The sequence below is a fragment of the Ambystoma mexicanum genome, chromosome 5p, assembly GCF_040938575.1.
Source record: "Ambystoma mexicanum isolate Mex_15411 chromosome 5p, UKY_AmexF1_1, whole genome shotgun sequence".
NCBI classification, from domain to species: Eukaryota; Metazoa; Chordata; class Amphibia; order Caudata; family Ambystomatidae; genus Ambystoma; species Ambystoma mexicanum.
Genome location: NC_090930.1, coordinates 973,117,973 through 973,143,503, shown reverse-complemented (window position 1 = coordinate 973,143,503; position 25,531 = coordinate 973,117,973). Strand labels below are relative to the sequence as shown.

General features: G+C 47.5%; 1 long non-coding RNA gene across 1 annotated transcript in view; it reads right to left on the bottom strand.

Moving 5' to 3' along the window:
• Window positions 1-7,052: 7,052 nt before the first annotated feature.
• Window positions 7,053-25,531, bottom strand: part of LOC138481733 (uncharacterized) — a 50,682-nt gene continuing 32,203 nt past the window's right edge. Inside the window, exons 2-3 of the long non-coding RNA XR_011274365.1 lie at window positions 9,442-9,488; window positions 7,053-7,289 (exon numbers count right to left, since the gene is read on the bottom strand). This is a non-coding gene — a long non-coding RNA (uncharacterized lncRNA). The remainder of the gene's footprint in view (window positions 7,290-9,441; window positions 9,489-25,531) is intronic.

Sequence of the window (25,531 nt, the reverse complement as noted above, 5' to 3'; positions counted from 1 at the left end):
GTAGGGTTTCAATAAGGAGGTATGAAAAACTAGATGAATTTTCTTCCAGGAGTCTGGTAGCCTCATTACACGGACGGCAGTAACCATGGCGCTATTAGCGCCATGGTTGCCGCCGGTATTTTACCGAGTCCGCCCTGGTGAATGGCGGAATTACCGTCCTATTCCAAGGTGTGTGGGGGCAGTAATTCCCCATTCACCATGGCCCTTCCCCATTCCCATTTTTGCCCCCAAATTGCGGTACTGTAATTATCTCCTAGGTCCCTTTGCGGGTCCCATCCTTAACGGCTGGTAAAACCAGCCGTTAAGGTAGGGTCCCACAAAGGGACCTCATAGTAAGGCGGTAAGGGTTTACCGGCACTGGTACCCTTACCGGTACCGGTAAACCCTTACCGCCGTCTGTGTAATAAGGCCCTGGTAGTTTGATCCGGTATGAGACGGGGTTAATAATTTCCTTGATGGGAAATGGACCATAGTACAGGGGGGCCAATTTGTTTGGTCGTAGATGTCGGGGTAGTAATTTTGATGACAACCATACTTGGTCACTGACTGCATAAGAGGGGCCTGGCCTTCTCTTGGAATCTGCATATCTCTTGGTCTGCGTTCTGGCCTTCTCTAAGTATTCCTTGGCCTCCTGGTGTATTGTTGATGAGGGTTTCGATCCAGGAGTCAACAGTAGGTACCGGTGTAAAATGAGGAAGAACAGAGGGTAAAACCGATGGATGGAACCCTTGACTAAGATGAAAAGGACTGGTTTTGAGCGCTGAATGTTCGGAGTTGTTGTAGGCGAATTCAGCTACGGGTATCAGGAGTGACCAGTAATCCTGGACCTTGATGGCAAAACATCGAAGATACTGTTCCAGGGTCTGATTCGCACGTTCTGTGGCTCTGTTGGTTTGGGGGTGATACCCTGAAGAGAGGGCACGTTGAATTCCCAGAATTCGACAGAGATGTTTCCAGAATTATGAGACGTATTGAGGTCCTCTATCAGATATGATCTTGGAAGGAAGTCCATGCAGGTGGAATATGTGTTCTAGATAGATTCCAGCTAGTTTGGAGGAGGATGGTAGTTTACTGAGGGGCGTAAAATGAGCCATATGAGTGAACAAGTCTATGGTAACCATGATAGTAGTGTATCCTCGAGATGGTGGTAGTTCCAAATGAAGTCTGTAGCAATGAATTCCCATGGCCTAGTTGGTTGCAGTAGAAGACCCGCTGGTCTCTTGTTATCATGCTTATTTTGAGCACAGACAATGCAAGCTTGGACGTAGTGCTGTACGTCAGTCTTCATCTTAGGCCACCAGAACTGTCTCTGTATAAGACGGAGGGTATTGGTGATGCCACGATGCCCAGAGTGAAGTGTGTCATGACAGAGGTTTATTATTTTCTGTTGTAATTTCTGTGTAGGAATGAGTAGTGCATTGTCCTTGAATAAATATTCCTCCTTGGCTCTTAGATTCCATTGATTTTTCCTTGACATATCCTTCCATAACTCAGAGGATTGGGTTTGCGCTCGGATTTCTTCCAGGAGGTTGACTGCTTGAGCTACGAAGATCTTGGGGGAAAACATCTTAGGATATGCCTTATCTTCAGTGGTTATGTAGTCAGGACGTTGAGACAAGGCGTCAGCAATCAGGTTATGTGATTCGGGGACATGAGTGATGTGGAACTGGTACGGGGCAAAAAAGTAGGCCCAACGCGCCTGACGACTATTTCTACATTCCAATGACTGTAGAATCTGAAGATTCCGATGGTCCGTACGGACTTGGACTGGATGTCTAGCTCCCAGAAGTAGATGCCGCCATTCAGTGAAGGCTTGGCGGATGGCTAACAATTCCTTTTCCAGGACAGAGTAGTGTGTTTCACTCGGAGTCAGGGTTTGTGAAAGATAAGCAATGGGGTGTTCCAGCTTATCTTCTAATTTCTGTTTCAACACTGCTCCTATGGCGTAATTAGAGGCATCAGTTTCCACTAGAAATGGTCGGCTTATGTCTGGTTGGGCTAAGATAGGAGCTTGTGTAAACTCGGTCTTCAAATGCTGGAACGCTGTGTCTTGCTGTGTGGACCAGATAAAAGGGGTATCCTTCTTTAAGAGAGCAACGATCAGTTGAACAATCTCAGAAAAGGTGGATATGAACTTTCGATAGAAATTGTCAAGCCCCAGGAAGGATTGAACTTGTTTCACGGATGTAGGAGCAGGCCATGCCAGAATGGCCTTTACCTTTGAAGGGTCCATACCAATTCCCTCTGGGCTAAGGATAAATCCTAGGTAGTGAACAGAGGTAACGTGAAATAAGCATTTTTCGGGTTTGGCCAAGAGTTGGTGTTCGCGGAGTCTTTGTAGTGCTGCCTTTACGTGTTCTTCATGCTTTTGAGGGTCTTTGGAAAATATGTTATCCAGATATACAATGACGAAGAGGAACAACATGTCAGAGAACACCCTATCCATGAAACATTGGAAGACTGCTGGGGCATTAGCTAGTCCAAAGGGCATGACCAGGTATTCGTAATGGCCAAAGGGTGTTCTAAAGGCGGTTTTCCACTCGTCTCCTTCCCGTATACGGATCAAATGATAGGCACCCTGGAGATCCAACTTGGTGAATATTACCGCACCTCTTACGGCTTCCAGGATATCTGAAATCAAGGGTAGTGGGTCTCGGTCTTTGAGGGTGCATTGATTTAGGCTACGATAATCGAGGCAGGGTCTGAGTTCCTGGGTATCCTTTTTGTGAACAAAGAATAACAAAGCTCCTGCTGGAGATTTTGAAGGTTTTATGATGCCATTTTCAAGGTTGGCATCCAGGTATTCTTTGAGGGCCTTTTTTTCGGGTTCAGAAAGGATGAACATTCTGCCGAAGGGAATCACTGCTGAGGGTTCTGTTTCTATTGCACAGTCTTCAGGCCTGTGTGGGGGTAAGGGCTGGACTATGGCGGTTGAAAACACATCAGAGTAACCTTGGTAGGCCTCAGGGACTTGTATGATATTGGAAACCATGGGTGGTATTTCTTGGTCTTTATGCGGTTCCTTAGGGGGTGTTAATGAAGGTTCCAGGAATAGGCAGTGAGACATTCAAAACTCTGACCCTAGGAATAGTGATCCTGCTGTCCAGTTGATATACAGATTGTGTTTTTGTAACCAGGGCATACCCAGTACCATGGGGTAGTGGGCTGACTTAATGATGTCGAACCTATTCAGCTCTTGATGGTGATTTATTGACAGCTGGATCTCCTTGGTCTGCAGGCTTATGGGCCCTGAAGTGAGGGGTCTTCCGTCGATGGCTTCCACAGGCTGCAAGGTACTTCGTGTCTCGTACAGAATCTGGTGACTAGCAACCCAATCGTGATCAATGAAGATCCCCATAGCTCCGCAGTCTACCAAGGCCAAAATGGGATAGGTCTTTCTCTTGGAGGGTGATAGAAATGCCTGTAGTATGACCAATTTGTTTTGTCCAGGAGAGTTCAAGGATGGAATTGATGTGGAGCAAACATCTCTCTCCCGAAGCTCTGCTCCATCTAGGATCGGGAGCTGGCGTTTCCCGAACGCCGAGGGGGGGCTAGAGGACATTCCCTAACCAAATGTTTGTCCGAAGCACAATACATACACAACCCCGTATTAATCCTTCTCATCCTTTCTTGCGGGGATATGGTTCCACGGAAGGCTCCTATCTGCATGGGTTCTGGTTCTGTGACTGAACCTGGGTTTGTGTCCGTTCTGACGGTGCTCTCAAAGGACACCTTCGAAGAATTTCCCCTGGATTTCTTCTTTTCAGCCTTTCTTTCCTGGATACAGAAGTCTATTTGCATGGCAAGGTCCATTAGTGCCTGGAATGAGTTTGGTCAAGCCACTCTGGCCAACTCATCCTTAATCTCATCATTCAGTCCTCTCCTGACCAGGATGAAACTCGCCTCAGAGGACCAATCAGCTTCCTTGGCCAATTGTTTGAATCGGGTCACATAAGTTAGCATATCCTGGGAACCCTGCTGAAAGTCTAACAGACGTTCCTGGGCCCTAAAGACCTGCTCAGGGCGATCAAACATGTTCTTAAGGGCCTGTATGAACCCATCATAGTCATCTAGGAGGGCATCGCCGGAGTTAACGAGGGGTGTAGCCCAGGTTAAGGCATTACCGGAAAGGTGGGAAATTATGAACCCCACCTTAGTCCTGGGAGTCGAGAAGTAATAAGGCTTGAATGTAAAGTGGACCAAACATGAATCCAGGAATCCACGAAGGGTTTTTGCCGACCCATCGTATTTATCAACAATGCCGCCCCACAAGACGCTTTCTTTTGTGGCCGAATCCCGGGATAGGACTAATTGTTTGAGTGCAGCGTTTTCCGCCTTTAGGTTTTGGACCTCGGTTGATAGTTCTTGCATGCGACGCATCAGGTCCTGAACAGCGGCTTCCATGTCGGTATCGAGTTCGGTCGGGTGGCGTCTCAAACTGTCAAGGAGTTCCCCCCTTCTCACCTGGATCCCTTCTTTGCTGGAGTCCTTGGTCGCTGCCTTCTTGCAGATGGACCTGGTTTTGAACAAGACTGCCCAAGTCTCTTCCGACTCCAGAGTGCGTTCAGTTTCCGGGACGCGGGTCCAGGAATCCGGGGAACCAGGAAAGATGTAACTAGCACATGAGTCCAGGAAAATAAGAGGAAAGGAAGGGGCAAGGAACGGGTAGATAGACAGGTACAAGGAAACAATACCGTGAGCTACGGGACACACGTCGAATCGCTACTTTGCAATAGCATTGAGACGCGCGGAGCCGCAGAAGGCGTGGTCTATTAATAGAATACGTTACGTCCAGCGTGTGGAGCGAGAAAGGGGTTTCACGCTGGACGACCATGTTGGGAGTATTATGGAGTGCAAGCCCCGTAGTGACAAGGACCAGGAAGTCCAAAAGGGGCGTGTTCTGTAGTTCATGACACGAACAAGCACAAAGACATTGCCTGGATGGCCGTCCAGGGGGATCTGACGGTGCGAGCCTTCATGCACGCCAGAGGACTGAACCGCTTCATGAACTGCTTGAGGGGATGCACAGCAGACCAGACTGAATACCACCTCTTCTGGGACTGCACCTATGCCGGAGAACTGATGACGGACTTATCCACGCATCTGGGGGGCCTGATCTCTACAACAAATATCACTGCTGAGTCAGTGTTGTACAGTTTGTTCCCTTGACCCATGCACAGCGAGATATCCAGGCCTCCTGGAGAATCCTGTGCTACGTTAAAGATATGTTCCTCTTTTCCAGGAACCACTTGATGGTGGGGAAGAAGGAAACTTCGACCGAATCCTGCCGACAGATGAGGCGTAAAATTGACCAGATCCTCCTGGCGGAAGCTCCACAGCCTCCTGAGGGGACCAGCGGTGGAATAGAAGGTGACAGAGACAAGGAGGGGTGAGTAATGTACACTTTCATTACTGTTTGTGTGTTTTCTCTTCCAGGACCCACCTAAGGGTGGCGAAGAAAGAAACATCAACTGCTCTTTCGGTGTTAAGATGAGGATGTGTAAGTAATGTACACCTAACATAACAAGACCTTTTTCTTTCACAGGCAAAAGGTCAACAGATTAGGCTTGTTCACATGTTTTCTTGACTATTCTTGAGACTGATGAATAAAGTGGGCGATTCTGAAAGTGACGATTTACCATATCTGAACGGAACGTTGACCCCAGACAAAAATAAAATGTGCAGTAAAAGAGAAGTGCAGACTATATGGAGGAAGGGAAGTGCCTGCTATGGTGGCAGGGCCTGTGAGAAAAGCAATTGCTGGGGGGAAGCCAGGTGGACAGAGCCAGGGGAAAGAAGAGAGTGCAAGGAAAGGAAGGTCCATGAGCTAAGTGTGAGTTAATGGGCTGGAAGGGCTACAAAGGTGTGGGCCCAGCTAGGCTTGTTGTGCAGGGGGAGGGGCCCAGAAGGGCAAGTGCAGGTTGAGGGAGGGTGGGTCAGGGTTGACCAAGCGCAGGGGTAGACTAGATATTGAGGGGCCAGGTGCCCTGTAAGACTCTGAAGGAACCAGGCAGCCAGTCAAGAAGCAGACATGGACATAAGCAGGGAAGGGAGTGAGGGAAGGAAGAAGAGAAAAGGAAGGTTTTGAGAAGCTTCCGTAACTTAAGGAGTTCCGGCTCAAGTCTGAGAGGGGCAGGGAGGCCATTCCAGAGTGAGGCACCTGCAGAGGAGTGAGATTGTCCCCCCACTCTCTGCTTGGAAAACCATCTGATCTGCAGAGAGTTAGAGCTAGATGACCAAAGGGTTCTAACAGGGAGGTATTTAGTGAGAGAGAGTTGGACGTAGAGGGGGCCCAGACCCCAGAAAGGATTTGTGGATAATGCAGAGGTCTTGAACTTGATCCCCACAGCAACCAGGAGCCAGTGAGGAGATTTTAGGGCTGGAGAGATGCGATCCCTGGGCTTGATGCCAATGATAAGTCTTGAGGTCCTATTCTGGATTAGTTGTAGGGGGCAAAGGGAGGAGTTAGGTAGATTAAGGAAGAGGCTGTTGTAGTAGTGCAGCCTGGAGAGAACCAGAGCTTAAGGGAGCATACCTCTGAGGAGGTGTAGCTGAAAGTGGGCCTTCTTGGCAACGTCCGTGATGTGAGTAGAGAAGGAGAGAGGCATCGAAAATGATATCAAAGTTTTTTGCCTCACAGGAGGGTGAGGAGAGGAGACCCATGGGGCAGCCAGAGTGTGGGAGGAAAAGAAGGAGCAGTGGTCCCAATGAGAAGGACCTCTGTCTTACTAGCAGTAAGGCACAGATCAATTTAAGTATTTATACACTTGCAATGCGGACACCACAAACAAATTGCAAATACATGCTGTGATGCCTCAATTATATGTGGTAATCTTCATTTATACATGCAATCTAGGCTTTATATCCTAGTCACTTCCAGCACCCACACCCTCACAGAAGAGGGCATACCTTACATCAGGGGTGACTCATAAGTGAATGACATAGCAGGGCTAACCCTTACTGAAGCCCCCCAAAATGTGACATTCATCACATGTTATGCCTCCCAAATAATTACACAATCTTTCTGATTTGAATACACATGGTCACTTTATTGGAGTCATCATAACAAGCAGTCCTTCCATTCTAGCGAGAACTGCCAGGCCAGTCACTCCCATAAACTTGTATGGAGCGAGTCCAGGGCCACTCAAATCAGTTGTTGAGGAGTCCCAACAGTCCCTAATGGTCTCAGTGCCCGTCGAACCCCATCCTGGCTCATGCAGCCAGCGGGTATAGCTCACGGCAGCATCTGCAGCGTACCTCCTTCTCTAGGACCGCCCTTGTAACTCCACCTGTGACAGAAAGAAGCATCTTAGAAACACTGCAAAACATCTCTATTTGAAAAGAAAATTCTGTTAATGCATGCAACAAACAATCCTGCTCAACCTTCATTACCTGTAACACTCAGCTGGGAGGGAGGGAAGGTGGCTGCTGCTGCCCGGCTGCAAAAAGGGTGACCTCCTGCAGCCCGGGCCTTTTTAAGTGCCTTCCCAGGGCCTGCTGGTTCCAGCTAGATACTGGGGGCATGACCCTTCCGCCTCTCTCAGAAGAGGGGATGCAAGCTGGATACAAGGGGTCAGAGTTGAAGCCCTCATTGACAACTGTCCCTCTAGCACCCCCTGCGTGGGCTGAGGCAACTGCTTAGCAGGGCTGGCCCCTACTGAAGCCCCCAACGCTTAACATTCATCACATGTAATACCACCCAAATAATTACACAGACGCCAATTTTCCATATTGGAATAAATATGGTCACTTTATTGGTGTCATCCTAACGGGCGATCCTAGCCTACTCAGCCCACAAGTGTGCCTGGCATACAAAACACCTCCCAGGGTTGGCCCTCGCCATTCTCAAGTTCTCACAAACAGGTGAGCCCTCCTAAGTGCGGTTTGTCACATTTTTCCGGGTGACACGGTCACTTCCAGTTTCCGGTCTAGCGAGAACGGCCCATCTCTGGTTTGCCAACTGCCAGGCTAGTCACTCCCATAACAGTGTATGCATCATGTCCCGGGCCACTGCAATCAGTTGTTCAGGAGTCCCAACTGTCCCATATGGTGTCATTGCCCATAGAACCGCATCCTGACTCATGCCGAAAGTGGGTATGGCTCGCTATAGCATCCGCAGTGTACCTCCTTCTCTAGGACTGCCCTTGCAACTCCACCATGCTTTTGGGGGGGGGGTGGCCCACTCGCGACCCACAATGCCTCCACCTAATTCCATCCAATCTACTCACCATAGCTCCTTAGGCACATCCTGACACTTTTAGTGCTGCAAACATATCCAAGAGAAAACATTGTGCCCCTTGTCAGACAAGTGAACCCTGTCGATAGCAAAATATACTGATTCTTTTTCGAACAACATCATGTGCCTGATGCAACCCAATCCTTCCATGTGCATAAACTTCTCCCTATTTCTGTTCACCCTCTTTCTATATTTCTCTGTGGCCGAATTGGTCCATGCACTTTGCCACACGTTCTGCGGCAGTACCTCTAACCTGAAAATCTCAGTCTTTGGAAGCATGTGCCCCAAGCCCTTGACGCCCTCCTGCACTTCCTTTATTAACCGTCCTCTTCCCAGGTCAGTGAGGTTGTCACCCCCAGAGTGTACTATCATTAGCCTTGGTCCAACGATCCACACTAACTGCCTGCGCACAAGGGGCAGTAATGCATGCCTGTATGCCCGGCATATACAGCCATACCACCTCGGTGCTCCCCAGCCACATGTTATAACACATACCTGCCGCAATAATGGTCACCCACCAGCTATAAAACGGTCACTCCATCTAATAGTCAATTTACGGGCGATCCCTGCACCACCTGTTACCCATGAACAGGCTGTAAGCCATTGCTTCCGGGTGACCCTTTGTCATTCCTGTTCATCCACTGCCAGGGACACCTGTCACTTCCACCTTACCTACTCCCAGGTGGCACTTACCATTCCCGGGAGGTTACTCCCATTAACTATATGGAGCACAGCCCCGGGCCACTTAGCAGTCATTGAGGAGTCCAACTGCTCCCTATTGTTAAAAGTGCGTGTCCCTTATCCTGTACTCACTTCTGGGTGGCCCTCGCAGCCCATCGCTAATCTTATCGTCTACAGACCCCCACCTTCGAGAACGTAATGCTGCTACGCTGGTACCTGGACCTAGCTAAAGGTCCCAGAGCCTCTGGTCCACGTCACCAGCTGCCACCATTCCATCTTGAACTGCTCCCTTGTCTCCCAACTCTCAGGATAGACTTCTGGAATTTCTCTATGCAATATGCATCTCTCACCTGGAAACTACAAATAGACCCTTCTTTGCAGTGAGCATTGTTCACCTGGACCATGCAGATATCTTAATGTAACCTGCTATTACAGCATACATGGGCCCCTTCTCCACACATGCGAACCCACCATACCTGGGCCACTCAGCACGTGCTCTCATCAATCGTCCACTGGGCTGTTACCTGAAACAGAACCTTTGTTTGCCGATGCTCTCGCTGGTCCTTGGTTCCTGTGGCATAACCGACAAAATTAGCAGTTTAGTCATTACATTCACAACCTCAATCCCATTGACCAGGTCATGCTGCTATTCACCGTTTTACAGGGGGCGTTCCCACACTTCACAAGTTCCCTCACTTCACAAATTTCACCTGGAAAATCACCATCAACCAGTTCCTGGACTGGTACGGTCCTTATGCCCAGTGACGCAATTCACAAAAAACATGCGCACATTATCATCACTCTTATGTGCTCCCGAACTCGGCACGGGTAAACCGATGCATCGGCTGCCGCCCTTTCACTGCAACCAAGTTCCTTTAATTAGTGTAATTATATAATTCATACACAACTTTTTGCCAATTCAATATAGACCATTTCTCTCTACACAGACTATTATACAATCAAAATCGGTATTTATTGTCTACTTTGGCAAAATGTAAGGCTGAGTCAGCCGTGCCCGTGATGTTCTTTTTCTTTTTTTCATTTCTGTTATTGGTTATTTATAATGGGCCTATACATCACATGGTGTTTCAAGGCACAACAAGACAAGGGGTTGGGGGGGACAGGGACAAAAACAGAAACGGCCCTACTAGGCCTTGAGTCATTTGGATCGTGCACGTGCTGTAATAAGTACAGGGGAGGGGGTACGTGAAGTGCAAGGGAACAGGGGCAACACAGCGCAAGGCTGGCAAGGTAGAAACATTGGAGTGAGTGCATAATTGGGAACGCCTCACCTCGGGGTGCAGGGGGCAACATCAATATGCAGGGAGAGGCGGGTTAGATGCAGAATTGGAAAGTCAACCTCAGTGAAGGGGCAGCAACAATATGCATGGACATGTAGGTTGGATGCAGGGTTGGAATGCCAAGCCCAGCGAAGGGGCCACATCACGTGCAGGGACAGGTAAGTTAAATGCAGAATTGGAAAGCCAACCTCAGTGAAGTGAGAGTCAAAGCAGCGGTAGCATGTTCAAACCTGTGACCTTGAAGTCACACATGGATTTCAGTTCCACGGTTTTAACTTGCTGAGCTACCTTACCAGGAAATTTGCCATGCAACACTACAGGAACTTTAGGCAATCCCCCCAATATGTACACATTCTCCATTGACAAACCGGCATTCCAACATGTGCTCCTGTGAGTGGTCTTACTTCCTGACAAACGCGTTCATGTTGCCCTGAGCTCTCCCGTGGCCCTGAAACTCGGGCATTCCCCCTACACCATTTTAAAGCACTCCTTTCCTGGACTCTGACCCCCCACCCCCCATCCCCTCCCGTCGAAAGGCAAATTGCTCGGCAATCCTTCACTTACCATGGTTTCACTTATACCTGCCCACACATTAACACCATCGACAATACAATCAGGCTATCCCCATAATCCCGTTTCAGTGATGAGACCCAACCGCTCCTAGTATAATACACGTCTTTTGTTATTAACTGCAATGGGCGTCCTGCAATTATAGTTGCCAAAGCTGTTACTGCCATTCAAGTGAACCTATAAGCACGCAGATTTACTGCTCACATTTTAGAAAAGGTATTTACCTATTTCCGCCCTCTCTTTAACCTTGATGCCACTGCTGCGACCTACAACACAAAAGGGTACACGCTTCTGTCCCCGAAATCATTAAATGTGACCCAATGTCAGTGTGTTTACCCCCTCGTTAGCACTTAACCGCCTACAAGCACCCCCCTGCCCGCAGCTACTTCAGTGTGAGAAATCGCAATAAGGCTACAGAGTGAAGCAGGAGTTTAACCGACTGCGCCACTGACGCGCTTGCCGTCAGACCTTCCGAACGTTATGTATTGCCCCAAATATTTTCATTTCTATTTCCAGCCCTATCCTAATGCTTCCTAAAGCTTCCTTGCCACATACCCAATCGTGGTAACGTGATAACCTGTAAATCCGTATTGATAACACGCTCTGCTAAAATAACACCCGTGCAGCTTTTTTTTTAAACATACTGAAAAGAAAACTACGTGTCCCAAAATGTAAAGTCCTGCACACCTGACACATTTATAAACCTGCACTGTCTACCTTTGAGCAGTGGCGTAACACAAAATGTGGGGGCCCCCCTGCGAACCATGCTGAGGGGGCCCCCCCATCTCGGCAACAAATCACGGTCGTGCCACACTCTGGGCCGGCCTAGATTATCACGCTTGCACAATACGCATGAACGTGCTGCTGAAGGGTATGACGCACACTGTCCTAGGAGAAAGATATAAATATGTGTTTTAATGCAATATACAGCACACTTTCTGAGAATAATTGGCCAAAAAGCCAGAGTGTTTGCAATTGTTTTGTAGGGTAACACCAATCCAATATATGCAGGTCACCAACGGTGCACAGGAACATTAATGTTTTGCTATTAAAAATGCCATGCCACATTGAAAACATATCCCACTGGCTGCACAATGTAGACCAGTGTAGACGCGTTATGAAATTACAGTAAAGCATGCCAGGCCACATTTATACAGACCTAGACTCGATGCACAAAAATGCCAGTCGAAGCAATAACACTCATCAAGAAGAGAGCACACATCGAAGCCCGGGTCTCTGCTGCGTCGAACAACACGGCCAAACTCTTAAAAATCTTCTCTGAACTGGTCAATCCTGTTGCGGTCTCCACCTCTCCGGTTCCCTCCCAGGCCCTCTGTATGGCTCTGGCCTCTCACTTCTCAGCTAAAACTCAGGACATCCTGTCCACTATCTCCTCTTCCTCCCCCTCCTCCTCTCTCGGCCCCCCTTTGGCCATCTCTACCTCTCCTCCTCCTTTCACCTCTTTCTCTCTGACAACACCTGACAAGGTTTCTAGACAAGTCCGATCCATGAAAGTGTCGTCCAAACAGGTGCTCCCCTGCTCCTCCAGAACCATCAAGGGCCATATTGACTCCCTCGCTGCACCTAGGCCAATTTCTGTAATCACTCTTTCACCACTGTAACGTTCCCCTCTCCCCTTAAGCACTCCCTTGTGCACCCACTCCTCAAGAAGCAGTCTGCCGATCCTACCTGTCTGGCAAACTATCGCCCAATCTCCATCACACCTTTCCTGGGAAAACTATTGGAAAAAAGCTGGCCATCTCCCAGCTTACTCTCCATGTTGAATCTGTTGGTTTTCTCCATGACCATAAGTCTAGCTCCAGAGCTGCCAGAGGCACAGAAACATCTCTCCTGAATACCTGTGATGATCTGCTCTCTAACCTTGATTCCAGCATTCCTTCTGTCCTAATCCTCCGTGATCTTTCCTCGACTTTCGACACAGTCAACCACGCCATCCTGATCAATCGACTCTGTGAGAACCTGGGCATCACGGATCAGGGTCTGGAGTGGCTGACCTCCTTCCTCTTGGACTGCCCCTCCCAGGTCCAACTTGGTCCCTTTTTTTCCATCACCTCTCTCTCTCTACTTGTGGCATTTCCCAGGGCTCTATCCTCTCACCCTGGTTTTTCAACCTCTACTTGGCCCCTTTTTCCCACCTGATCTCTACCTTTTCCTCTAACTTTCAGTGTTATGCAAATGGCACTCAGCTTTCCTTCAGGCTCCTCTCATCTCTTGCTCATTCCTGACTGTCTATCCGTGATTCAGGATTGGTGGACCTCCAACGATATCGACGTTAGTGCCATTAAGACTGAGATCCTTCTCATTGGGATCCCTGCCCCTGCTTTCCCTCTCTCACTCTGGCCACCCACCTTGGGCCCTCTTCCCTCGCCTTCCTGCTAGGTAAAAAACCTTTTGTGTCATCTTCAACTCTACTCTCTCTTTCTCTCCTCGCATCTCGGAAGTCGCCAAGAGGTCAAACTACCTACCAGCTGCTCCTCCTCAAAGGGACCCTTCCCTTTCTCAATTTCCCCAGAAGCTCACTGTGTTCAGAGCCCTGTTTCTCTCTAGGCTGGACTACTGCAACAGCCTCTTTCTCAAGCTACCTTCCTCTACTCTCCGCCCTCTGCAACTTATCCGGAACAGGACAGAGAGACTTGTCCTTGGCCACAAGCCCAGGGATCATATCTCTACAGCCCTGAAATCTCTCCACTGGCTCTCGGTGGTTGCAAGAATAAAGTTCAAGGCCCTTTGCATTGTCCACAAGGCTTTCTGGGGTCGGGCCCACACTACAACCAACTCTCTCTTCCAAAACACCTTTTTTCTCTAGCCCTTCAACCGGCTACCTCCAACTCTCTAAGGGCTAGATGCTTCTTCAGGCAGGGAGTGGGGGTGGTAGATCTCTCTCCTCTGCAGATGCCTCCCTCTGGAATGGCCTCCCTGCCCCTCTCAAACTTTAGCGGACCACTTGATGTCCGGAAGCAGCTCAAAACATTCCTCTTCTCCTCTGCTTTTGCTCTCTTCCTCCCCTGCTGACCTACCTGACCTCCCTGACCTACCTGTCTGATGTACCGACTGGTTGCTTGGCTACCCTCAGAGTCTCACTGAGTCCAGGCTCTTTCTTGATCAGTCACCCTTGCACTGCCGATGGCCTACCACGCACTTAGTGACTGTAACTGTAACCCTACAGTCCCTTGTTCTCCTTGCACTACCTAGAGCTGCACTGTCCTGGCTGCACATACTCAGAGCATTACAGCCCTGTTTTCCCCGCCCTTCTTCCTTGCACTCCCCCCTCCATTTCCCCTTGCATTACTCATTCTCGCACTTGCACGATTTGAATGACACAAGGCCTAGTAAGATCATTTGTCTTGTCACTCCCTCTATCTTCACTCCATTGCTTGTCGCGCCAAGAATCACTTGTGTACAGGCGTGTTATAATAGACTTCTATCATATCATTTTATCACAGATGCTCAAAAAAATATACAATGCTGCAGTAAGGAATGGCTAGACTGGCAGCACCCAAATGACAATCTAGCCATGTAATTACACTTAGCAGGACTGCTTTATCAGAAATGCACAGTTAAAAAAAGGTCATACCAAATTGAAGAATAACTAGACTAGCTGCACCAAAATGCCCCTCTAGCCACTAATACCACATATCATGCCTGCTTAGCCTGGACATGGACAACCATTATGATTTATCGCACAATCCCACCTCCCACACATGCCCTCTCCCTCCAATGCCCTACCCCAACCTCCAAAATCAGTTCCTTGGCCCAGAATTACCTTCACGTCCCTCATCCTTGTCCTAGAGCTTACGTTTGAGGCTCCTGGCCTCATAGGTAAGTACTGGGATGAGAAAGAGTGGGATTAGGAGTAATGAAGATACAGGTAGCTAAATCAGGCATTACCTCCATGTACGTCTACCTCATCCCAGTGCTTGTGTATGAGGCAAGTACTGCCTCATACACAATTACAGAGACAAGGAAGAATAGGGCTAGGAGTAATGACGATTACCAATAATTAAGGCAATAAACACAAGTAGGGTCTTAACAATATTCAGTTGAATGGGCTGCAACACTCGCCCCCAGTAATTTTGGGCTATGTTGACTCAACCTGGCTGACCTTCAGAGCAGTTGCCGGACAGAACAGGACACCAATGTTAAACGGCACCTGGGTTAACAAGGGCCAAGCAGTTACTAACGTAAAGCATTTCACTGTTAGTACCTGCATTCAAATGCCAAATCTTTTAGGCAATTGAAATTGTGATGTGTGTTTAGCACTTTCATGGCAGGGAAGTGATTGGAAGTGTAGAAATGGAACAGGAGACCATTCATTCTCACAACAGTTCATAAGTGGGTGCTTTCACACTTAAAGGAGAGAGTTAACTGCTTGTAACATTGAAGCTGCACTAGAATAGTCTAATTAAAATGCGTAAAGAAATTAGATGACCCCACACAAAAAAGTTTGCCCCCCCCACCACCCGTGAAGTTAGCGCCTCCCCCAACATTTGAAGCATCAGCCCCCTGAAATGTAGGTTTTGTTGCGCCCCTGAGCACAAGCACAAACACCATTCACCGTATACACGCATGCACACCAGCCATCCTTACATTTAAGTGTGCACCCTTTCACCATACACTCACACGTCATAGGGTTGAGGGGAGCCCTATTACTTCAAAAAGAAATTGGGCCTCAGTATAAGTTTGCCGGTTCGGTAACAACGGTACCGGTAAGCTTGCCGGTACTGTTGTTACCAGACCGGCAAACTAGGAGTTCTGCTTGTGGGTGCCTTCCCGCCTGCCAGGTCTGACCTGGCGGGCGTACCGGCACCCGTGAGCAGAGCATGTCGGGTGCACCGGCACCATTCTGAATGGTGCCGGTGCATCCGATCTCCTCATTCCCATTGAACCCTATGGGGATCAAATGGGAATGGGGAGCATTTTTTTTTCCGCTGCCCGCAAATAGGCAATTACCAGGTCCAGCGGGGCCGTAACGACCCGGTAATTGCCCATTCGCGGATGCTGGAAAAAAGCGCAAGTTTGGCGGCAGCCTGGCGGTTTTACCGGCAAGTCTACAGCCAAACTTGTAATGAGGCTGATTGTTTCTTTTTGAAGTCACTCTGACTTCATAAAGACATTATTTCTGTTACAGCAATAATTTCTTTATGAAGGCAAAGTGATTTAAAAAAGAAATGAAAAAAAAAAGATTTGGAAAAAATATTTTTTTTCATTTTTTTTCAAGTGGGGCCCCCTCCCAGGACATGTGCTAGCGGGCCCCCCCCGCACCGCGGGGGCTGCGGGGGCCCCTGTAGACGCGCACTGACAGATGTTTTGCACTAAACTCAGTCCTGTACGGATATTGCCCGGCTTCATTTTTCATCATGCTCCTTCTTTCCACGAGGATGCAGCAATGGCACCACATCCCCGTAGCAGTAGTGGTGCCTTTAGGATACAATGCCCCATTGACAACCACCTGTGTGCTGGAGAGAGGGATCAGAACATGAACCGGTGACCTTGTGGTGGCCCCCCTCACCCCACCACATTTAAACATTGAGCTACACCCCCACCATCTGATGTTTTTAAAATGTGTCCTTTGGAGCTCTCGCCATACAAGCTGCCCTTGCTGCCGCCCCCAGGGGGCAAACCGAGGTGCCATCTCCTCCCTTCCCCTTTACCAATTGATCCCCACCGCCACCCCTGGCTGATAAAGGGATGTGTATCTGTGGGCGAGGCGCGTGTCAATATTCATCCAATGGTACGTTCGTGAACTATTCGAAAGGGGTGCTTATGCCAGACCCTAAGAACTCCTCTTACGTTGGAGGCTTGCCCAAACGTCATTAGCCGTACACTGTGACAGACACACAATTGCATTTCCCTTTCAATTCACCAACGCTGCGCCTTCAGCAAACACCTGAGACAGGCTTAAATTGTTATGCGCAGGGACGTGCCCGTGTTAGGTCACCATTGTATAAACTACATGCACCTGCCAACTCTATCACGCCCTTCGTTGCCAGCAAATGGTTGGCGCTAATCAATCTGTGCTGACCGCAATGAGATGAGAAAACTCTGTCACACCCTAGGGGAAGGAGGCCCTCGATTTACCACAAGCCTTGCCTACAAGGCCAACGCAACAGCGCCCCTATACTAGTTGTCCAAACGTAGTGTGACTGGCCATACCTTAACTGAACTAAGTCACATATTCACTTACACAAACCAAGCCCCCTGTAATACCAGTGAGAGGCATAATTATTGTAACACATTCATTGCAACCATTGCTGGGTGGACGAGAGCCACCAAGCTTTCTATAGACACACATATTGTTGTGTGAACAATAACCCGTACAACTATCTCTGCACCGCCCCGCAGGTCCTAGTTCAAATCCACATCAGCTTATTGGGCATTAAACATAAACAATATTTCAATGGTGAGGTACCCAGTTAGTGCGCAATTAGGCAACACACGATCCTAGCGGATATATTTAAGGACACCCTTACCCACGCAATCAATGCCATTGCCCCTCTTGAAGATAAGAAAGAAAAGAAGTCCTCCCCTCTAATTCCTGGTGCACAGAAGACCTGAAAACCCTACGCAATAACAAGCGACTGGCGCTCAAAAATTGGCAGGCAAACCCCTGTAACACCACTGAAGACAATTTTAAAGTCACGGCCAAAAAAAACAAAGACGCCATATTCAATGCCAAATCTGAAGCATATAATCGCCGAATATTGGAAGCCAACTCTCAATCCAAAGACCTCTTTTCCAACTTTAATGAACTTACAGATCCGCCGATTTCCACTAACGAGATCGTTAAAGATGAAGCTTGGTGCAATAGAATTCAAGCTACCATGCTCCATAAAATAGACCTCCTACAAAACAAAATCCGAGACCAGTACAATGCCTTACTGAACCAAAACCAGCCTATACAGACCCATCACATCAAGGAAAATATCAACAGCTCCAAATTCACCTTTAAACACATCTCTGAGTCAGAAGTCATAGACATCCTCAGACATCTGAAACCATCGTGATGTATGCCCCCCTAAAATCATCAAGGAGTGTGCCAAGCCACTTGCTCCACTACTGACCACCTTCATCAACTCTTCCTTTAAAACAGGCATTGTCTTAGTCAGCCTTAAAGAGACATGGGTGCGTCCCCTCTTAAAAAAGCCTACCCTAGACCCCTCCCAGCCGAACAACTATCGGCCCATAACAACCATCCCATTTCTTCTCAAATTACTGGACAAGGCTGCTCACTGCCAGATCCAACTCTACCTAGAAACCAACTCCATCCTAGGCAAAAGACAGTCGGGATTCCGTAAAGGGCACGGAACCGAAACCGCCTTGCTGGATCTAAAAAAACAAATCACCAAAATCCTTGACAATGGCAAGCCTGTACTCCTCCTCCTCCTCCTAGACCTCTCAGCAGCGTTCGATCTTGTGGATCACAAAACACTCACCACACACCTCACGCATGCAGCACACTTTTCCGACCAAGCAGCTTCCTGGATCACTTCCTTCCTAGAAGGAAGAGCAATGAAAGTCTTCTCTAACACAGCCAATGCAGCTCCCACCATCATCCACTGTGGTGTCCCACAAGGATCATGCATGGCTCCCACACTATATAATCTCTTCAAAAAGCCCCTTTTTGATAAACTCGATACACTTGGGATCGCATACACAAATTATGCTGATGATACCCAAAAGCTCCTTCCCTTAACCGCTGAATATCACCAAGACGTTAAAGCCTTAAGGCAAATTTACTCCACTATCCAAGCGTCGATGGCCACTTACGGCCTATGCCTTAACGGGGACAAGACAGAGATTCTCATTCTTGGTCAAAAGGCCACTCTAGCCAAGCTAGACTGTCTTTACTCCAATTTCAGCATTGAGAACTGCATCATCCTAGTCTTATCCTCAGTTAAAACTTCAGGGGTACACATTAACGTTACCATGTCTATGAACAAACAAGTCAACGCCATCGTCTCTGCCTCCACCCTAAGTACTAAACTTCTTGCGCCTTGAAACACTTGTGTATAGGCGCGTTACAAATGCCATATCATATCATATCATAACTTATCAACGCCATTAAACCCTCCTTAACTAAGGAAAACTGCCTCTCCATAGCTAGAGCCACCACAGGGGCTAAGCTCGACTATTGCAACGCGCTCCTAGCTGGCACCTCCATAAAAAATTTAAACCGACTCCAAATCACCCAAAATAACTCCCTAAGAACTGCATTAAGTATTCCCAAGAGAGACCGCATTTCACAAGTAAGAAAGTCGGTTCACTGGCTCCCAGTCAAAGACCGCATCACATTCAAAATCCTCACGACCACTCATAAATGCATTAACTACACAGCACCACCCTATCTCTCAGACACGCTATCCAGATCCATCTCAAGCAGGCCTACTAGATCAAGCTACACCAACCTACTCACTGTACCGCGCATTAACAGGGCCAAAGCAGGAGGGATAGGCTTCACATACATAGCACCTAACCTCTGGAATGCACTCCCCACTGCCATCAGAGCAGAAACCTCTCTCCCTGCCTTTCGAAGAAACCTTAAAACTGCTCTTTTCAATTAACCTGCCTCTTCTTTCCCACTCCTCACCCCTCCACCCCTTCTACCTGCTCTCATAAACTGTTCCATGCAAAGTTTATATCAACTGTGCCTGTATGTTTCTGATATGTAACTAAGTGATGTTCATTCAAAGCGCCACAATGGCCCTGGCCTGTTGTGCGCTCTACAAATATGAATAAATAAATAAATAAATCATCCTTAAAAGACCCCAACTTTAACATTAAAGTAGTACACAACCCATATATGGGTGGCTCCTCCACTCTAAGGACCCCATTCGTAGAAAAGTGTGCATTGATCCCGAAAGTCCCCATGCTGAAAATTAATTTGTGCATCCTTTTGCGCAAAGTTTTCTATGAGCGCTCCGCGTATTCATGGATCCCAAAGTGCAAATCAACCGGACCCCCAAAGAAAACCAAGCTACGTGAGGAACGCCAACAACACGCCCTTATGCATACCAAAACCCGAGCCATAGATAAACCTTTGTGCAAACCTCCGCGTCTGCCACTAACCGACCATCCAGAACCTAGGTGGCACTGCACGCTGTCCACTTTAAGTCAAGGCAGAACCCCTGTGAATCTGAGCAAGGTCCTCCGTAAGTAATGGCTGCACCCCAGCGAAACTGCGTGAACTCCCCCGTAAGCATCGGCTGCACCACTGCAAAAATGCACGAGGTCGCCGCTAAGTAACAGCTGAACCCATGCAAATCTGTGCAAGGTCTCACTTAAGTAACAGCAGCACCCCTGAGAAACTGTGCAAGCTCCCCTGTAAATAATGAATGCACTCATGCAAAACTGTGCAAGGTCCCCCTAAGTAACGGCTGCACCCCTGAAAATCTGCGCAAGGTCCTCCGTAAGTAACGTCTGCACCCCAGCGATTCTGCGAGAGGTCCCCCGTAAGTAACGGCTGAACCCCTGCTAAACTGCGCAAGCTAACCCATAAGTAACGGCTGCACCACTGCGAAAATGCGTGAGGTTGTCCCCAAGTAATGGCATCACCCTTCAAATCTGCACAACGTATGCCCTAAGTAACAGCTGCGCCCCTTCAAAACTGTGAGAGCTCCCCCATAAATAATGGATGCACTCATGCAAAACTGTGCAAAGTGCCCCCTAAGTAACTGCTGCACCCCTGCAAATTTGTGCAAGGTTTCCCCGTAAGTAATGTCTGCATCCCGATGATTCTGCACAAGGTCCCCCGTTAGAAATGGCAGCACCCCAGTGAAACTGCTGAGCTTAGAGCCCTTTGGATAGCATGCATGGAATGGATGGGATGCAGAATAACTCTGACACCAAATAATCAAACCAACTCAGGAAGATGGCAAAGTATTTCTCTTTTATTAGCAACTCTCTCTAAAACAGGGAGTTGCAACGGACATCAATGGACGTTCGCTGAAACTCACAGTACATTTTACAAAAAATCACATCTTTATACTAAAAATGTGTCATAAGTGACGTCATACTACGTGGCAAATTAGAAAATGAGAAAAACCTACGAGGAGTTTTGATAGGCTCAAGAGGAATATCTAAGTATACATTCTATAAGGGGTGAGGTTGTGATTGGATGTCTACTGTCAGGTGGACAATTTATGCCTACCTCTAGTGCAAGTCATCTTCAACACTGTATATCATTGGCTCTCAAACTACAAGGCCCTTCATCATATGACCCTCTACAATTGGTTGGCACGCTCGTTCCATGTCTGGAATATTCGGTTCACTTAGCAGCACATAAGCTAATACCCAGGTGCCAGGAGGTGGACTCAACTTTACCCCCTCATCCAATTAGCCCAACGTCTCTCATCACCTATGCCTTCTGCCATGAAGATTGCCTTTGAACTTGGCCTTGCAAAGTATTCTTGTCTCGGGGAATATAATGGAGTGCGATCACACAATATCGCTGTTTTAGAACTCCAAGCTCAACTTTATTTCCATCCTTGGCTCACGTGACAGGAGACCACAATTTGGTCCATTTTGTAGCATTTAAATGTCTTAATTGAATAAAACTTGGAACAATTGGTGTTCTTTCTTTGCACCTAACAAGGGATGTTTCAGCGTTTCACATTCACTGCCTTGAGAATAGATAACCGGCCTTGGCTTGCTCCAATTTTGATACCAGGCCAGACAGCTTTGCCATTTAAGTCTGCGATTTCAGCTAGTTCTTGCTGCGAGACAGCTCTCAGCCTTTCTTCTCCGTGGGTCAGGGCTTACTAAATTCATGACACCGATGTCCAGCTTCTATACAATGGTGGCTTCACCTGGAGTCTATTCACTATGTATAGCTAGCTCCTATTATCACTTAGTCTACTTGCGTTGCTGCATCTCTACTGTTATTGAATGGCTTACATTTTCTGCAATGCATTACACGTGCACAATCGTCTCTCTGCTTATGAAAGTTTACTTGATTCTTTACTTCGTCATCAGTTTCTATACGGTCCAAACATTCTCTTCAACCAGTCTTCTCAAGGCGTCACTTTTGTCTTTTGTGATGTCACTAGCTCCTCTTTTGCTCTTTTTCATATTCCTTTAGGGGGAGCTCCGCCCTCAGATTGTCGTCTCTTTGGGAATACATTTGGTAGGGCTTCCTCAGAGGGTACCTTTTTTCGAATATTCGTCATGCTATGGTCACAACTGCTGGTGTCAAGCATGGCACAATCTCTGGCTTCCAACATACAGGAGGTAGGGGGGGCAGGATTTCTTGCATAGGCATGCAGCTGCTCCTCTCTACTCCCCCCTCTGGTTGAGTCATTGACCAACTCTTCACCAGTTTCCACATCTTGATATTTTCTCTTGAATAAGTACTTCTTTGGAGTCCAGATCTTCATCACCCCCCTCAGGGTGCTGGCTGATTTAACATGTTCATCCACACTCCAGATCATATAGCTGCACTGTCGATTCTGGTTAAAATAAACCCATCATCCCACATACTTTTTATGATTCTTCAGATACAGGAACTTTGTTCCTTCAGGTGCCACATTGCTGGCCTCTATGTATTTTCTGACATCTTCAGCAGTCAACTCATTGGGTCCAAACCATGATTGGACATCGATCATGATCTTCATTCGTACTGCTTTCTTTGTGGTCTTCTTACATTGGGCAATTATTATCTTGATCGCACAGAATCCAAACATCTCCATCACTAATACTGCTCCAAGAAACTTGAAGATGTTTGCCATCCACTGGGCAATCCATGAAAATATGGACGCAAATCACAACTGTCATCTGCAATGTCCTCTGTTTCATCTTCCATCTGGTTATGCAGTTTTGTCAACAGCGTTATGGCTTCTCTCAAGGTCACATTCTCTGCATCATGAGAAGGTATGAATATGCAACATGATGGCCCAATTTTGGCACAAACTCCTCCTTCCATCACCGTGATCATGTCAAAGACATATCTTTTCTGTAGGATCATCAGTCGTACAGCCCTCAGCTCTTCCGTGATTTAAGGTGGTGTTGATTGTTTGCAGAAGCTCCCATCTGTTAATTTGCAACCATTTGGCATTGGCCATCGTCTGGATCCTAGGCATGAAGATAGTCGTGAATATTGAGGCAGTCTTGCCAAACAATCTGTGTTCATACGGAATGGATTCAAAGGCTTCTATAGACTTGGCTGAGAAATAGTTCTCCCTTCTGGTTCGATTGAGAAATTCAAGTGCTCTTCTCTTTCTCAAATGGGCATCTACTTTCGGAAATTCTCCAATGTTCAAGTCACTCTGAGAAATCACTAATGCTGTAACATGAATAAGCACCAAGGAACACGTTCCACCCCAATCCTTTGGCAGTTTCATGTAGGCTCTAGGCCCGCAAGCCCAATAACGATCCATCAGGATGGCTGTCCCTGCTCCCATCCTGGAAACATCAACTGTAGTTTTGCAGCCTTTATCATCTCCCACACGAGTTCTTCCTTCTCTTCGGAAGCACAATGTCGCATTCGCCAATGGAATCATAATCATTGGACCCAATTCGTCTTTTACCTATGTCAACAGTTTGGCATGCTTAGCCCATGACTTCAAACATCCGTTGTTTACTCTCTGTACCACTTGTACATATTCTGACTTCAGTAGATGAGCTGCACAGGACATCAGCCCTCCTTCCCATACCTTCTTGGACTTCACTTGTCCATAGATTAAGACTTGAGTTCATTCCCAACATCCAGGTGATCCAGCTATCTCCGTTATATCAGGACATTCCATTCTCTTCATGTCTTTCACAACTGCCTCTTCCTGTCCTTCTGCAGGATACACATGCATCTTGCTCTCCCATCCAGGTTGCTTTTCCATCTGTGAAGTCTTGGTATAATCATCTTGAAACGAAAATGACCATTTCGATCTCCATCGCAAAGTAGCCCAACTTCCCTGGAATTGTCCTCTGGTCATACATGCTGCAAAATGAACGTGGCATCTTGCATCGTGTTCTATAACTTCTGTAGAGATAAGTTTGCGCTGCATTCATGGCATGAGAGCACAGACGTAGAAACTCTCCTTAGATGTCTTTTCTCCCACATTTTTCATGTGCTGATACCACATGTTATTACCCAAGTGTGCTGCATTTTCTAGACAGGTATTTATCCCCTCATTATCTTCCTCTGCACTTTTTTTATATATCTTCCAAATGTAAACGTTGTGTAATACTCCTGAAGCAAGTCAAAAGCAGTTCTCCTAATGGGGGAACCTGAGGGGCCTCTGTGTTGAAGTAAATAAATCAAAAGCAGTTACTGTGGTTGGGGGAACTATAAGGGCCTCTGCCTCAGTGGGAGTAGTAGTATGATAAAGACTGTAAATGCAGAATTGGAAAGCCAGTCTCAGTGAAGGGGCTACAACAATATGCATGGACAAGTAGGTTACATGCAGGATTGGAATGCCAAGCTCAGTGAATGGGCTGCATCAAAGTGCAGCGACAGGTGATTTAAATAGCAGCTTTAGAAAGCCAACCTCAGTGAAGTGAGAGTCTAAGCAGTAGTAGCATATTCATACCTGTGACTGTTAAGTCCCACATGGATTTCAGTTCCACGGTTTTAACTTGCTGAGCTACCTTACCAGGAAATTTGGCATGCAACACTGCAGGAACTTTAGGCAATCGCCCCCAATCTGTACATATTCTCCATTGGCAAACCAGCATTCCAACATGTGCTGCTGTGACTGGACTTACTTCCTGACAAACGCGTTCATGTTGCCCTGGGCTCTCCTTTGGCCCTGAAACTCGGGCGTTCCCCAACACCATTTTCAACAACTCCTTTCCTGGCTCCGACCCCCCCACCCCACGCCCCAAGGGCAAATTGCTTGTCCATCCTTCACTTACCATGGTGTCACTTATACCTGCTGACACATTAACACCATCGACGTCAACAATACAATCAGATTTACTGCTCACATTTTAGAAAAAGGTATTTACCCATTTCCGCCCACTCTTAGCCTTGATGGCACTGCTGTGACCTTCAACACAAAAGGGTACCCGGTTCTGTCCCCGAAATCATTAAATGTGACCCAATGTCGGTGTGTTTTTCCCCTCGTTAGCACTTAATCACCTACAAGCAGCTACTTCAGTGTGAGAAATCGCAATAAGGCTAAACAGTGAAGCAGGAGTCTAACCGACTGCGCCACTGACGCGCTTGCCGTCAGACCTTCCAAACGTTACTTGCCACACATATTTACCTTTCCATTTCCAGCCCTATCCTAATGCTTCCTAAAGCGTCCTTGCCACATCCCCAATCGTGGCAACTTGATAACCTTTACATCCGCATTGATAACATGTTCTGCTAAAATAACACCCGGTAGCTTTGTTTTAAACATACTGAAAAGAAAACTACGTGTCCCAAAATGCAAAATCCTGCACACCTGCCACATTTATAAACCCACTGAACTGTCCACCTTTGAGACACGCACTGACTGATGTTTTGCACTAAACTCAGTCCTGTACGGATATTGCCCGGCTTCATTTTTCATCATGCTCCTTCTTTCCACGAGGATGCAGCAATGGCACCACACCAGGGACGTTATTTAGGGGTCGCACCTGCAACCCCCAGGTCTCCCTTGCTACCCCTGTGGTCTCCCTTGCTACCCTTAAAGAAAAAAATAAATTAAACTGAGGATCCTGGGCTGTGGCCAGCAGCATGTGGCTCTTTGTTTCTGGAGTGGCTGGTTTTCTGATAGCAATAGCTAGTAAGATAGCTCAGCGT